The sequence below is a fragment of the Ceratotherium simum genome, chromosome 3 (assembly GCF_057802395.1).
Source record: "Ceratotherium simum simum isolate JZ-2026a chromosome 3, ASM5780239v1, whole genome shotgun sequence".
NCBI classification, from domain to species: Eukaryota; Metazoa; Chordata; class Mammalia; order Perissodactyla; family Rhinocerotidae; genus Ceratotherium; species Ceratotherium simum.
In genome coordinates this window covers 30491502-30504965 of record NC_141902.1, presented here as the reverse complement: position 1 = coordinate 30504965, position 13464 = coordinate 30491502, and positions in this window count along the sequence as shown.

Genomic DNA, 13464 nt, shown 5'->3' with positions numbered 1-13464 from the left:
GTACAAAGTCAATCTTCATCCAACATGTATACAAAGATACATCCCCTATGATGCATGTCATGGAAGTGGAATAGACCCTCTAATCTATGAGAAGAGTGGAAAGAGAGAACTGTAATGATGAGAAAAGGCAGCATAGCAGAAGTGGCATTTGTGTATAGCTTTAAGAGATGATGACTATTACAATACACAAACATAGGGTCTAAAGAAGTCATTTCAAGCAGATGGTAAAATATGATAGGTAATTTTGGTGTTCACTGGGTTAATGGCAAAGCATGCAGATTGTCTACAGCATAAATTTCGTTTCAGAGAATAGAAGAAAATAAGGTGAGAAAGGTGGTAGAGATTAGTTTGTACCTAACATTGGAAACTAATTTAGATATTTAAGAATTATTAAATAAATATAGGGAGTAAATGAAGAGGTGGGTGCAAGGAATTGATGATGAGGCCAGTAATCAAGGAAGATGCTCCATGAATAAGTATTATCGGTCAATTGGAGGAAAGAAACAACAGAGATAGGGAGTCCTCTTAAGAGAATGCTGAAATAAAGCAGATCTGGGAGGCTGCACAGATGCACTAGGACTACACAGTTTTAGCTGTAAGACAATAGATTCAGAAAGCAGAAATATTGAGAAGTAAAATCCCAAAGAAATTGGAGACTGATTAAAGTTGGAGTGACATCAAGGAGAGTGAAGTCAAAGATGACACCAACATTTGAGGAAGAATAGATAAGACAATGGTGGATCCATTTTTAAGAATAAGAAAGCTGGGCATGGAATTTGTGGGGGTGGAGAAAATAGATGATCACATTTATATTAAGCAACTGGAGTTTCCGATACTGGTGAGTTGCCCAGGTGGGAATGTGAGAGAGGATGCATGGAAAGAAATATAGATTCAAGATATAATTGTACAGTAATCTATATAAGAGTAATAACTGAAGGTATAACAAGGTCCCTGAGGGAAAGAATATAGAGAAAAAAAGAAAAAAAAAAGCAAAGACCCAACCATACAGAATATCATACTGATAATGTGAAAGGAGGCAAAGGAGCCAACAAACTAAGTAGAACAATCACAGAGGTAGGACAGCCAGCAGTGGGCCAGAGGAGCCAACAGAGAAGAGCCTATCAAGAATGAAGGAGGAAAACAGAGAAGAAAGGAGGGAATAGAGAAATTTGTGACAGCAAAGAAAGTGGGACGATAAAGAAGAAGAAATAGAAGAAAATTGAGATACCAATTTACACAAATTTTCTACTTTGTAAACAGGCATTTTGGGCTTGGTATATCATAGACACACCTTATAAATATCAATTGGGTTCATTAATGAATAAATAATATAATGATTGTGATAGAGTTGTCAGAGAATGAATTAATGAAAAGTCCCCATTAGGGGCTGGATGACAAAGTTTTCAGAGGGCCTATGTGCCACTCTGTTGTGACACACACCAGTAATGCTGAGCAGCTTGAAATCAGTCGAAAAGAGCCGTAACCATTAGGATGATGAAGGCTGAGGAGTGGAACGGAAGGGGAGGCAGAAGATTACAAAGGGATGAAAGGTTTCTAGGTATCGGATAGACTGACCAGGTGGCCAGGCTAACCATAAATCATAGATCGAAAAGACAGGCACATGAGACTAAAAAAAAAATAAATAAAAAAAAAACAGGCCAAGCAGTTGGAAAACTTGGAAAGGAAAATAAGTAGCCATAAGATAAACTCTGAGTCTTCCCTGGTATTCTTCCACAGCTTTATTCTCATTCTTTGAGGGCTAGATGTGCACTTTCCCCTATTCATACCCTCAACTGTCCATACACAGTGACTATTCTTTGCAGGCCTGATTTCTGCTCCATCCTCCTTCTCTAGTGCCAGCACAACCTGCCATATAGAAGGCTGACATCACAGGGAGTTATGGAAAACTTATTTTTTGCATTCCTGGAACATAGAAACCCCAGCTCGCTGGTTTACTCACTATAGATTTTATTTCTATCCCTCCCACCTACCTGTTTTTCCAGGGGAACTAAGAGAACAGCATCATTAAAGATTCAGATAGAGATAGCTCTCCCCAAATGAGCTGGATCCTATGCAGGATCAATACAGACACACAAATAGCTGTATAAAATAGTCAGAGCGGCAACTAATTACAGCCCCAGGGGGCAGTGACCAAGTGATGCTGCAGAGATCTGGGATTGCCAAACTGAGATCTTTGGCCTGAGGAATCATTGCCTATGGTTGTTTCAGTCTTCCCAGTGCAGTCAAGTAGAGAAGCTGTTAATAAGGAGAAATGAGAGGCGTTAAGTTTTCTTATGACAAAGATGCCTTTTGCCACTTTTTAAGCTACTTTAAATCTTTATTTTATGGCAGGTAAAGGCAAATTCCAGAGCAACGTTAACAAATTGTCCTTTAAAATTTTTAATCATATAACTAGAGTATACTACTATGTACTGGGGCTTTGGGGAGGGAAAAAAACGAGTGAGAAAGAGGAAGATTGGCAATAGATATTAGCTCAAGGCGAATCTTTCCCAGAAAAAAAATTAATCAATTAATCACTTCTATGCTGATTGTCACGGTAATATTCAGCTTAAACACAGAATATAAAAGTATGAAGAACAATACATGGAAATAAAACTATACAATATTCCATGAAAACTGGTAGAGAGAATGTATAAGGAAAGGACATTTAAATTGATTTCCAAAATAACACTTTTATACATATTTCAATGAATCCTCACAACCACACTGAAGCGGGTGTTGTTATTGCCACATAATCTCAGACAAATTATTTTTCATCTAAAATTACACAGATATTAAAAGCTTGGACTATATATGAATTTAGAACTTTCTCAAAATTTTCTTTTCTTTCTCCTACAGTTAACTTCCTTAAATTACAGAAAAATCAATATTAACCAACATTTTCACGAAGCATATACTGACTCTAAATTTCAGGCAAGAGCAACAGCAAAAATAAAACTGTGGGTCAATCTCAATTACATCCATAAATTCAGACTTCCACTCTAAGATTCCAAACTCGAGATGCTTCTTCCTCTCTCTTCTTTAAATCAGTAGAGGAAATATAAATGTGAGCTCCATCCTTAGAACGGCTAGGACATATATCTACAATTCCAAACCACAACACATGAAGAAAAACTTATGTGCAATAAAAATTGAAACAGGACAAGAGTGAGAACCATAGTAAAAACCATGCCTCTAAAGGTCTCGAGCTAGTCAGGAAGCTCAGCAGTCTCAAAAAGAGGTGGCTAAGTGAGGACAAAACCAGCGATCTTTACTTGGAACGGGAATATCAGAGTGTGTGAACCTCACTCCACAGAGTGACAGGGGAAAATAACTTAGGAAGAGGTAGATATAGTGCCTTTGGAATGATTAGACCATGTGTATGGCGTAATGGAAGTAAAATCAAGGCAAGAGGAGGGGTGAAGCCATGAGACAGCTGACAATTCCCATTATATAATGAGAAGAAAAGGATAAATTATGAGACGTATGACAAAAATTAATAAATGTGACTGTGCTCTGAGCCAGTGGTTAGCCCAGCAGCCCAGGAGAGAGTCAAACCAAGAGAGGAGAGGTGTTTTAGAGATAACATTCCAAAACCCAGCTGCCTCCTATCACACTTCACTATCGCTTCTAGCTCCTCCTCCACAGTATCCTTTCAAATATCTAGTGTATTCAAAGATTAATAATATTATATACTATAATAACTTTTATTATAAAATAAAGCAGGTGACGACCTATATGACAATACCACAGGAAGAAAGGAAAGGAAAAATGACATAAGGCATATAGCATACACATACTAGAAGTTGTGCTATGAAGTAGTGAAAACCATGAGCAAATTTGCTATGAATTTTTAAAGATATACCATCTTTCTAAAATGATATTTAGAAGATGAGTTAAAAGAAATAAATAATAGAAAATATAAGGTGATAAAAAATAAACTGGATAAATTCAAGAGGTAAATAAAAAAAGAAAAACATAATAGAAATGAAGATTACTAAAAGCAGAAAAAAAAAGTGAGGACCTAAATATCCTGAAGAAAATGAAATAGAAAATCAGAGTTTAGAGAAACCCCTAGAAAAATTAAAATAGAGATTAAAATAAGATCAAATGAAAAATTAGTGTTCCTTAAGAAGAGTTCACAATATTTGGTAAAGAAAATAACTAAAGATAAAACAAAAGAAAATTTTTCTGAAATGAAAGAAGTATTGAACCTACAGACTAAATGGCTTATCATGACCTAGGGAAAAAAATGTTACAGCCTAGGCCACATCAAGGCAGATCCAACTGAAGCTACCAGACTCCACGTGCACAAAATAAACAGCCTATACCCCAAAATAAATAAATAAATAAACTTAGGAAATAAAGTTCCCATGAGGTCTTATTGAAGCAAACTATTAGAGAATAAACTCCACTAATCAAAAATTGAATAGTGAATTATGAAGCCTAGTATTAAATAATTCTGGGGATTGTGGTTAAAGAACAGAATACAAATGTTACAAATCAGGACAATATAAAAGATAATATCTTAGTAACAAAAATAAAATGGAAAAGACATAGTTCTACTGAAAAATTCTTGTTTCCTCATCTTTCATAGTCAGAGAGAATCAACAGATCATTTGATTAGAGTTATTAACTATGTATTATTTTAAAGCATAAAGGTAATTATTAGAAGAGCTAGGAATAATAAAATCACATCCAGTTGAGTGATGAAAGGGGAAAGGGAAGTGAGTTAAAGGGTTAAAGAGAAGTATACTAATATCTTCCTATTTCACAGTGAGGGAGTCAACGGATACTGTCTTTGCAAGTAACACAAAATTAAAGAATTAAATATTCTGCATACAGTGAATAAGTAAAATGAACTATAATTCTTCAAAATTATTAAAGAAAACATGCACATACAAAAGTAAAACATCATACAGAGAGAAATTTTAATATAATAAAAGGATTAAAATGGATACATAAAATTTAATTCACTTAGTCTACTAATATTTATTAAGCACCTCTATGCCAGGATTGTGCTGAATGCCAATGATATATAGTTCCTACATCCTGGATTTGTAGACTAGTGGGAGAAGGCAGATATTAATCAAATAATTGCACAAATAAATGTAAAATTGCAACCATAAAAAGTACTCTGCAATAGAGTGAAAATTGCTATAATAGAAGAATTTGACATAAGCAGGAAAATTAGGGAAGTGATGTTGGAGCTAAGATCTAGAGGGTAAATAGAAGTTAACTAAGAATGGAGGACAAAGGATTCCCTGCAGAGGGAACAATTTATGCTCCCCCTTGAGGCCAGAGGGGGCATGAGAGTTGTGCCTGAAACCACATTCTGAAAAAATAAGGGGAACCTTATACAGGATAACATTGAAATAAGTAGTGGGAGACTGTTTCTAAGAGAAAAATAAGTCAAGGAAGATTTTTCAGCAGAAAGGTGATTTGACAAGACTTGACTTATGAATATCAGTCTGGCTACAGTGTACAGAATGGATTTGAAGGAGTTCAGACTAGTTGCTGGCAAGCCAGTTAGAAAACAACATACTTGTCAAGGTAAGAAATGTGGTTGCTCAAACTAGGTATGGAAGTTTAGGAGGTAAATGGATTTGCGATATATTTAGGAAAGACAATCAACAGTACTTGATGGTGGATTTAGTTGGTGTTGCAGTAACTCCATCTAACCTCAAGTCTAAAAATTAGTTAACTCCATCAAGACCCCCAATCCAATGATCTTACCATATTTTTACGGTCCCTACCTCCCTTGATGTCTTTCATCTCTTCCTTCCTTTCCTAGCTTAAATTCCACGGTCAATTCCCTTGTTCCTTTTATTTTGTTGTACACACTTAGCCAAACAACAAACCTGATAAAACATAGCAGTGACTCCTGTGTTTCTACTATTTCCTCCTTTCTGAATAAAAGTGTCTATTGTCATTACCATGTGCAAGTCTTGTCATTGTATGTAGTGTGTAGGGACAGGGAGCTAATAACTTATCTTTAAATCAAGAAGAATGATACTCAAACAGCTGTATCTGAGGAACCATACCTAGGAAACATCAACTGAACTTAATTTAAATGGCAAGAGCTTGGACTTTGAACTGATGCTATAATGAGATGAGATTTGGGGATTCTTGGGGAAAAGTGAATGTATTTTATACATAGGAGGAGCTTAAATTGTTGGAGACAGGGGCTGGCCCATGGCCAAGTGGTTAAAGTTCTGCGTGCTCTGCTTCGGTGGCTCGGGTTCACGGATTCGGATTCCGGGCACAGACCTACACCACTCACCAAGCCATGCTGCGGCGGTGACCCACATATGAAATAGAGGAAGATTAGCACAGATGTTGGCTCACAGCAAATTTCTCAATGTAAATAAATAAATACATAAATACATACATACATACATAACTAACTAACTAAATAAATAAATTTGTCAGAGCCAGAGAAAAGATGGTGGTAGCTTTTCCATAAAAGGAGCACCATCAATTCCTTCCCGTTCACCCTGAATGTGCATTCCATTATCCATCAAGAGAGAAGGTCTACTCATTTCCTCCTTTCAAATCTGCGCTAACCAAACAGAGTGAAACAGAAGTCAGTTAATCCTGGGGCTTCTGATGCTAGGCCTGGGATTTCTGGGTCATCAGATGAGTGTGTGTTTAAGTTAAAGGAAACTGCCAATGTTTTCTTGCAGGAGTTTAATGGTTTCAGGTCTTACATTCAAGTCTTTAATCTATTTTGAGTTAATTTTTGTGTATGGTGTAAAATAATGGTCGACTTGAATTCTTTTGCATGTAACTGTCCCATTTTCCAAACATCATTTATTGAAGAGACTTTCCTTTCTCCATTGTATGTTCTTGTCTCCTTTGTCAAAGATTAGCTGTACATAGATGTGTAGATTTATTTGTGGGATGTCAATTATGTTCCATTGATCTGTGTGTTTGTTTTTCTGCCAGTACTGTGCTGTATTGATTAATATACCTTTGTAGTATATTTTGAATTCAGGGGGTGTGATACATCTAGCTTTTTTCTTTTTTATCAGGATTGCTTTGATCCTGATATCAGGACCCTATTCAGGGTCTTTTGTTGTTCCATATACATTTTAGAATTCTTTGTTCTATTTCCATGAACAATTGGGATTCTGATTGGGATTGCCTTGGATCTGTAGACTGCTTTAGGTAACATGGACTTCTAACTATGTTTATTCTTCCAGTCCATGAGCATGGAATATCCTTCCATTTCTTTATATCTTCTTCAATTTCTTTCAATAATATCTTATACTTTTCAGGCTGTAAGGCTTTCACCTCCTTGGTTAAATTTATCCTTTGTATTTTCTTCTTTTTTTGTGATTGTATATGAGATTGTATTCTTTTTTTTTTTTTAAAGATTTTATTTATTTATTTTTCCCCCAAAGCCCCAGTACATAGTTGTATGTCATAGCTGCACATCCTTTTAGTTTCTGTATGTGGGACGCGGCCTTAGCATGGCCAGAGAAGCGGTGTGTCGGTGTGCGCCTGGGATCCGAACCCAGGCCGCCAGCAGCGGAGAGCACGCACTTAACCGCTAAGCCACGGGGCCGGCCCATGAGATTGTATTCTTGATTTCTCTTTCTGCTACTTCATTATTAGAGTATAGAAATTCAAATTATTTTGATATGGTTATTTTTTATCCTGCAACTTTACCATATTCATTAATTATTTCTAATAGTTTTTTGGTGGATTAGGGTTTTTATATATAGAATAATGTCATCCAAGACTAGTGAGAGTTTTACTTCCTCCTTTCCAATTTGGATGCCTTCTATTTCTTTTTCTTGCCTAATTGCTCAGGCTAAAACTTCCAGGACTAGGTTGAATAAGAGTGGTGAGAGTAAGCATCCTCGTCTTGTTCCTGTTCTTAGAGGAATAGCTTTCAGTTTTTCACCATTGAGTATGATGTTGGTTGTGGGTTTGTCATATGTGACCTTTATTATGTTGAGGAGCTTTCCTTCTATATCCACTTTACTGAGAGTTTTTATTGTAAATGGATGTTGGATCTTATCAAATGTTTTCTCTGCATCCATTGAGATAATCACATGATTTTTATTCTTCATTTTGTTAATGTGGTGTATCATATTACTTGGATTGCAGATGTTGAACCAGCCATTCATCCTTGGAATAAATCCCACTTGATCATGGTTCTTGATCCTTTTAATGTATTGTATTTAATTTGCTAACATTTTGTTGAGGATTTTTGCATCTATGTTTGACAGTGATATTGGCCTGTAATTTTCCTTTTTTTATGTTGTTCTTATCTGGTTTTGGTATTGGGGTAATATTGGCCTCGTAAAATGAGTTAGGAAGCCTTCTACACTCTGCAATTTTTTGTAAGAGTTTGGGAAGGATAGATATTAAATCTTTGAATGTTTTGTAGAATTCACCAGAAAATATATCTGGTCCTGCACTTTTGTTTTTTGGGAAGTTTTTGATTACTGTTTCAATCTCTTTACGATGTGATTGGTCTATTCAGATTCTCGATTTCCTCTTGATTCAGTTTTGGGAAGTTGTATGATTCTAAGAATTTATCCAAATTATTTAGGTTATCCAATTTGTTGACATAACTTTTCATAATATTCTCTTATAATTCTATTTTTATTCCTGTGGTATCTGTTGTAATTTGTCCTCTTTCATTTCTGATTTTATTTATTTGAGTCTTTCTTTTTTATGTAGTGAATCTGTCTAAGAGTTTGTCGATTTTGCTTATCTTTACAAAGAACCAGCTCTTAATTTCATTAATCCTTTCTATTGTTATTTTTTGCCTCTATTTCATTTATTTCTGCTCTGATTTTTGCTATTTACTCTTTGACATCCGTATTAGCAATATCTTTTTGAATACCATGTCTCCTCAGGCAAAGAAACAAAAGAGAAAATAAACAAATGGAACTAAATCAAACTAAAAAGCTTATGCATGAAAAAGAGAACTATCAATAAAACCAAAGGACAGCTCACTAACTGGGAGAAAATATTTGCAAATCATATACCCAACAAGGCATTAATATCCAAAATATATAAGCAACTCATACAACTCAACAACAAAAAAACAAATAACCCAATCAAAAAATGGGCAGAAGACATGAACAGACATTTTTCCAAAGAAGATATACAGATGGCAAGGAGACACATCAAAAGATGTTCAACATCACTAATTTAGGGAAATTCAAATCAAAACTACAATGAGATATCACCTCAAACCAGTCAGAATGGCTATTATTAAAAAGACAAGAAATAAGTGTTGGAGTGGACATGGAGAAAAGGAAACTTTTATATACTGCTGGTGGGAATGAAAACTGGTGCAACTACTATGGAAAATAGTAAAGAGATTTCTCAAAAAATTAAAAATAGAAATACCATATGATCCAGCTATTCCACTGTTGAGTATTTATCGAAAGAACATAAATATACTAATTCAAAAAGGTATATGCACGCCTATGTTCATCACAGTATTATTTGCGATAGCCAAGATGTGGAAGCAACCCAAGTGCCCATCAATGTATGAATTTTAGACAAGATGTGGTATATATACACAATGGAATACTACTCAGTCATAAAAAAGACAAAATTGTGCCACTTATGATAACATGGATGGACCTTGAGGGTACTATGCTAAGCAAAATAAGGAAGACAAAGACAAATACAGTATGATTTCACTCATATGTGGAAGTTAAACATACAAACAAACACAGAGATAAGGAGAACAGACTGGTGGTTACCAGAAGGCAAGGGGGTGGAGGGGAGGGTGAAAGGGGTAAAGGTACACATATGTATGATGATGGATGGAAACTAGACTTTTGGTGGTGAATGTGATGCAGTCTATACAGATGCTGAAATATAATAATGTACACCTGGAACTTGCACTATGTTATAAACCAATATGATCTCAATAAAATAATTTTTAAAAAAAGCAACTGCCAAATGGTTTTCCAAAGTGGATGTACCATTTTGCATGACCACCAGTAATGTATGAAAGTTCCAGATGCTCCACAATCTCAAGAGCCCTTGAAATTACCTGGTTTTCTTTTTATTTATTTATTTATTTCCATTAATAACTTCATGTGTTTGTTATCCACATATCTTCTTTGGTAAAGTATATGTTCAAATGTTTTGCTAATTTAAATTGAGTCCTTTTTTTTTAATTGAGAGTTCTCAATAGATTCAAAATACAAGTCATGTCTCAGATATATAATGGGCAAATATTTTTCTCCCACTATGTGGCTTGTCACTTCATTAACAGAGCGGAAATTTTTAATTTTGAGTGAAATATAATTTATCACTTTTTTATGTTTCATGTTTTTGGTGTCATATCTTAGAAATCTTTACTAACCTAAGGTTACTATGTTCTCCAATATTTTATTCTAGAAGTCTCATAGTTTTAGACATTACATTTAGGTCTATGATATATTTTCAGCTAATTTTTGTGTAAGATGTAAGTAAGATGGGTTGAGGTTCAATTTTTGCATATAAATGTTTATTTCAGGACAATTTTTTGATAAAACTGCATTGAGTTGCAATTGCACATATTTGTGTGGATCTATTTCTTGATTCCTTTTCTTTTTTTTTGTGAGGAAGATTAGCTCTGAGCTCACATCTGTAGCCAATCCTACTCTTTTTGCTGAGGAAGACTGGTCCTGGGCTAACATCCATGCCCATCTTCCTCTACTTTATATGGGCGGATGCCACAGCGTGGCTTGACAAGCGGTGTGACAGTGAACAGTGGGGATCCAAACCCCACACCATGGCAGTGGAACGCACCCAGTTAACCACTACGCTACCCGGTGGGCCCCTCTTTTTTCTGTTACATTGATCTATATATACATCTTGAAATTCAACTTTGCTCTTACTTTTTAAATTATTTTTGGTTATTTTAGTTCTTTGGCATTTCCATACAAATTTTAGAATCAGTTTGTTTATATCTTTAAAAATCTGATGGTATTTTGATTGCGATTTTGTTGAACCTGGGGAGCGATTTGGAGAGAATTGACACGTTAACAATATTGAGTATTCCCAATTACTATTTATTTACGTCTTTTTTGATTTTTTGCATCAGTGTTTTGTAATTATCAGTATACATATTGTTATATTTGCACTCAAGTGTTTCATGTTTATAAGTGCCATCATAAATGGCATCTTTGAAAAATTATTTTTGGTTTCCAGCTGTTCATTTCCAGTACATAGAAGTACAATTGGAATCTATGTATTGACTCGATGCCTGTGGCCTTGCTGAACTCAGTTATTAGTTTTTGGAGCTTGTCTTACAGATTCCTTAGAATTTACTATATAGCAAATTATGTCTTTGGCACATGGAGTCAGTGTTATTTCTTCCTTTTGAATCTGTATGTCTCTCCTTTCTCTTCCTTATTTCACTGGCTGGGACTTTTAGTGTGATGACAAATAGGAGTGATAAGGAAGCAAGTCTTTGCCTTCTTCCCAATCTTAGAACGAAAGCAATCAGTATGATGTTAGCTGTAGGTTTTTGCTGATGCCATTAATCAGATTAAGGAAATTCCCTTCTTTTCCTTGTTAGCTGAGAGTTTTTGCCATGAATCATATTTAATTTTGTCAAATGTTTTTTCTCCATCTATTAAGACAATCATGTGGTTACTTATTTAGTCTGTCAATTGACATCTAAGTGGTGAGCCAGCCTCTTATTCCTGGGATAAACCTACTTAGTCGTGATGCAGTTATCCTTTTTATAGATGTCCAATTTCAGTTTTCTCATATTTTGTTGAGCATTTTTGTGTCTCTGTTTATGATAGATATTGGTCTGTAGTTTCTTTTCTTGTAAGGTCTTTGTACAGTTTTGATATCAGAGTAATGGTGATCTTATATATTGAGTTAGGAAGTGTTCCTTCCTTTATTATTTTCTGAAAAAGATTGTGTAAAAAGGATATTATTTCTTCCCTAAATGTTTGATAGAATTTTCCAGTGAAATCACCTGGACCTAGAGTTTTCTTTGTTGGAAGATTTTTAAACTAAAAATTCAATTTCCTTAACTAATATAAGACCATTCAAGTTATTTATTTCTTCTAGAGTCAATTTGGGTGTTTTCTGTTTTTCAAGAATTAGAACATTTAAGTTGTTAAAATTATGGGCATAAGTTACTTGTAGTATCTCATTATTATCCTCTTGACATGTCTAGGGTATAGAGTGAGGTCACATCTTTCATTTCTGATAGTATTATTTAGTCTTCTTTCTCTTTTTTTTCTTGGTTAGTCTGGTCAGAGGGTTTTCAATTTATTGATATTTTCCAAAAATCTCCTTTTAGTTTCAACATTATTACTTAATAGATTATTCTATTTTCAAGATTTTTTTTCTATTATTATTATTGTTGTTTCCTTTCTTATGCTTATTGGTATTTAATTGGCTCTTCTTTTTCTAATTTCTTAAGATGAAATAGTAGAGTAGTAGTTTAATAACTTCCTTATTTTCTAATATTAGCATTTAATAGTATAAACTTTTCTCTAAGCATTGCTCTAGTTGCATTCCACCAATTTTGATGTTGTATTTTCTTTTTCATTCAGCTCAAATTTCTCTAATTTCCATTATGATTCCCTTTTTTGACTCATGTATTGTTTTAATTGTGTTGTTTACTTTCCAAATATTTGGAGATTTTCCAGATATCACTTTATTTATTTTTAGTTAATTATGTTATTGTTAGAGAATTATTTTGTATGATTTCAATTCTTTTAACTTTGGTAAGGTTTGCCTTATGGTCCAGAATATGATCTATCTTCCTGAATGTTCTGTGTGCACTTGAAAAAATAGAGTATTTTTTGCTGCTGTTGGGCAGATTGTGCTACAAATGATTATTGGACAAAATTGGTTGATAGTGTTTTATAGGTCTTCTGTGTCCTGATTTTTCTGTATACCTTTTCTATCCATTATTGAGAGTTGTCTAAGTCTCCAAGTATAAGTGTGGATTTGTCTATTTCTCTTTTCAATTCTATCAGTTTTTATCTCATGTATTTTGCAGCTCTGTAATTAAGAGCATGTATATTTATGATTTTATGTCTTATTGATAAGTTGACCATTTTACAATTATGTAATATCCATCTTTATCCCTAGTAGCTTTCTTTTTCTGAAGTCTACATTGTTAGTTACTAATATAACCACTCCCATTTTCTTTTGATTTATATTTGCATGGTGTATTTTCCATCCTTTTACTTTTAACATATACGTGTCTTTATATTTAAAGTGGGTTTCTTGTAAATATATTTAGGTATTTTTTTTTCTAATCTGATAATACTTGTCTTTAATTAGTATGTAGGCCTCTATATTTAGTGAAATTATTAACATGGTCATTTAGGTGTACCATTTTATCATTTATTTTCTGTTTGTCCCCTCTGTTTTTGTTCTTCTCATTATCCTTTCCTGTCTCTTTTTGGCTTATTTAAATATTTTTTATTATTTGACTTAAATTTTTATATTGACTTTTTGGTT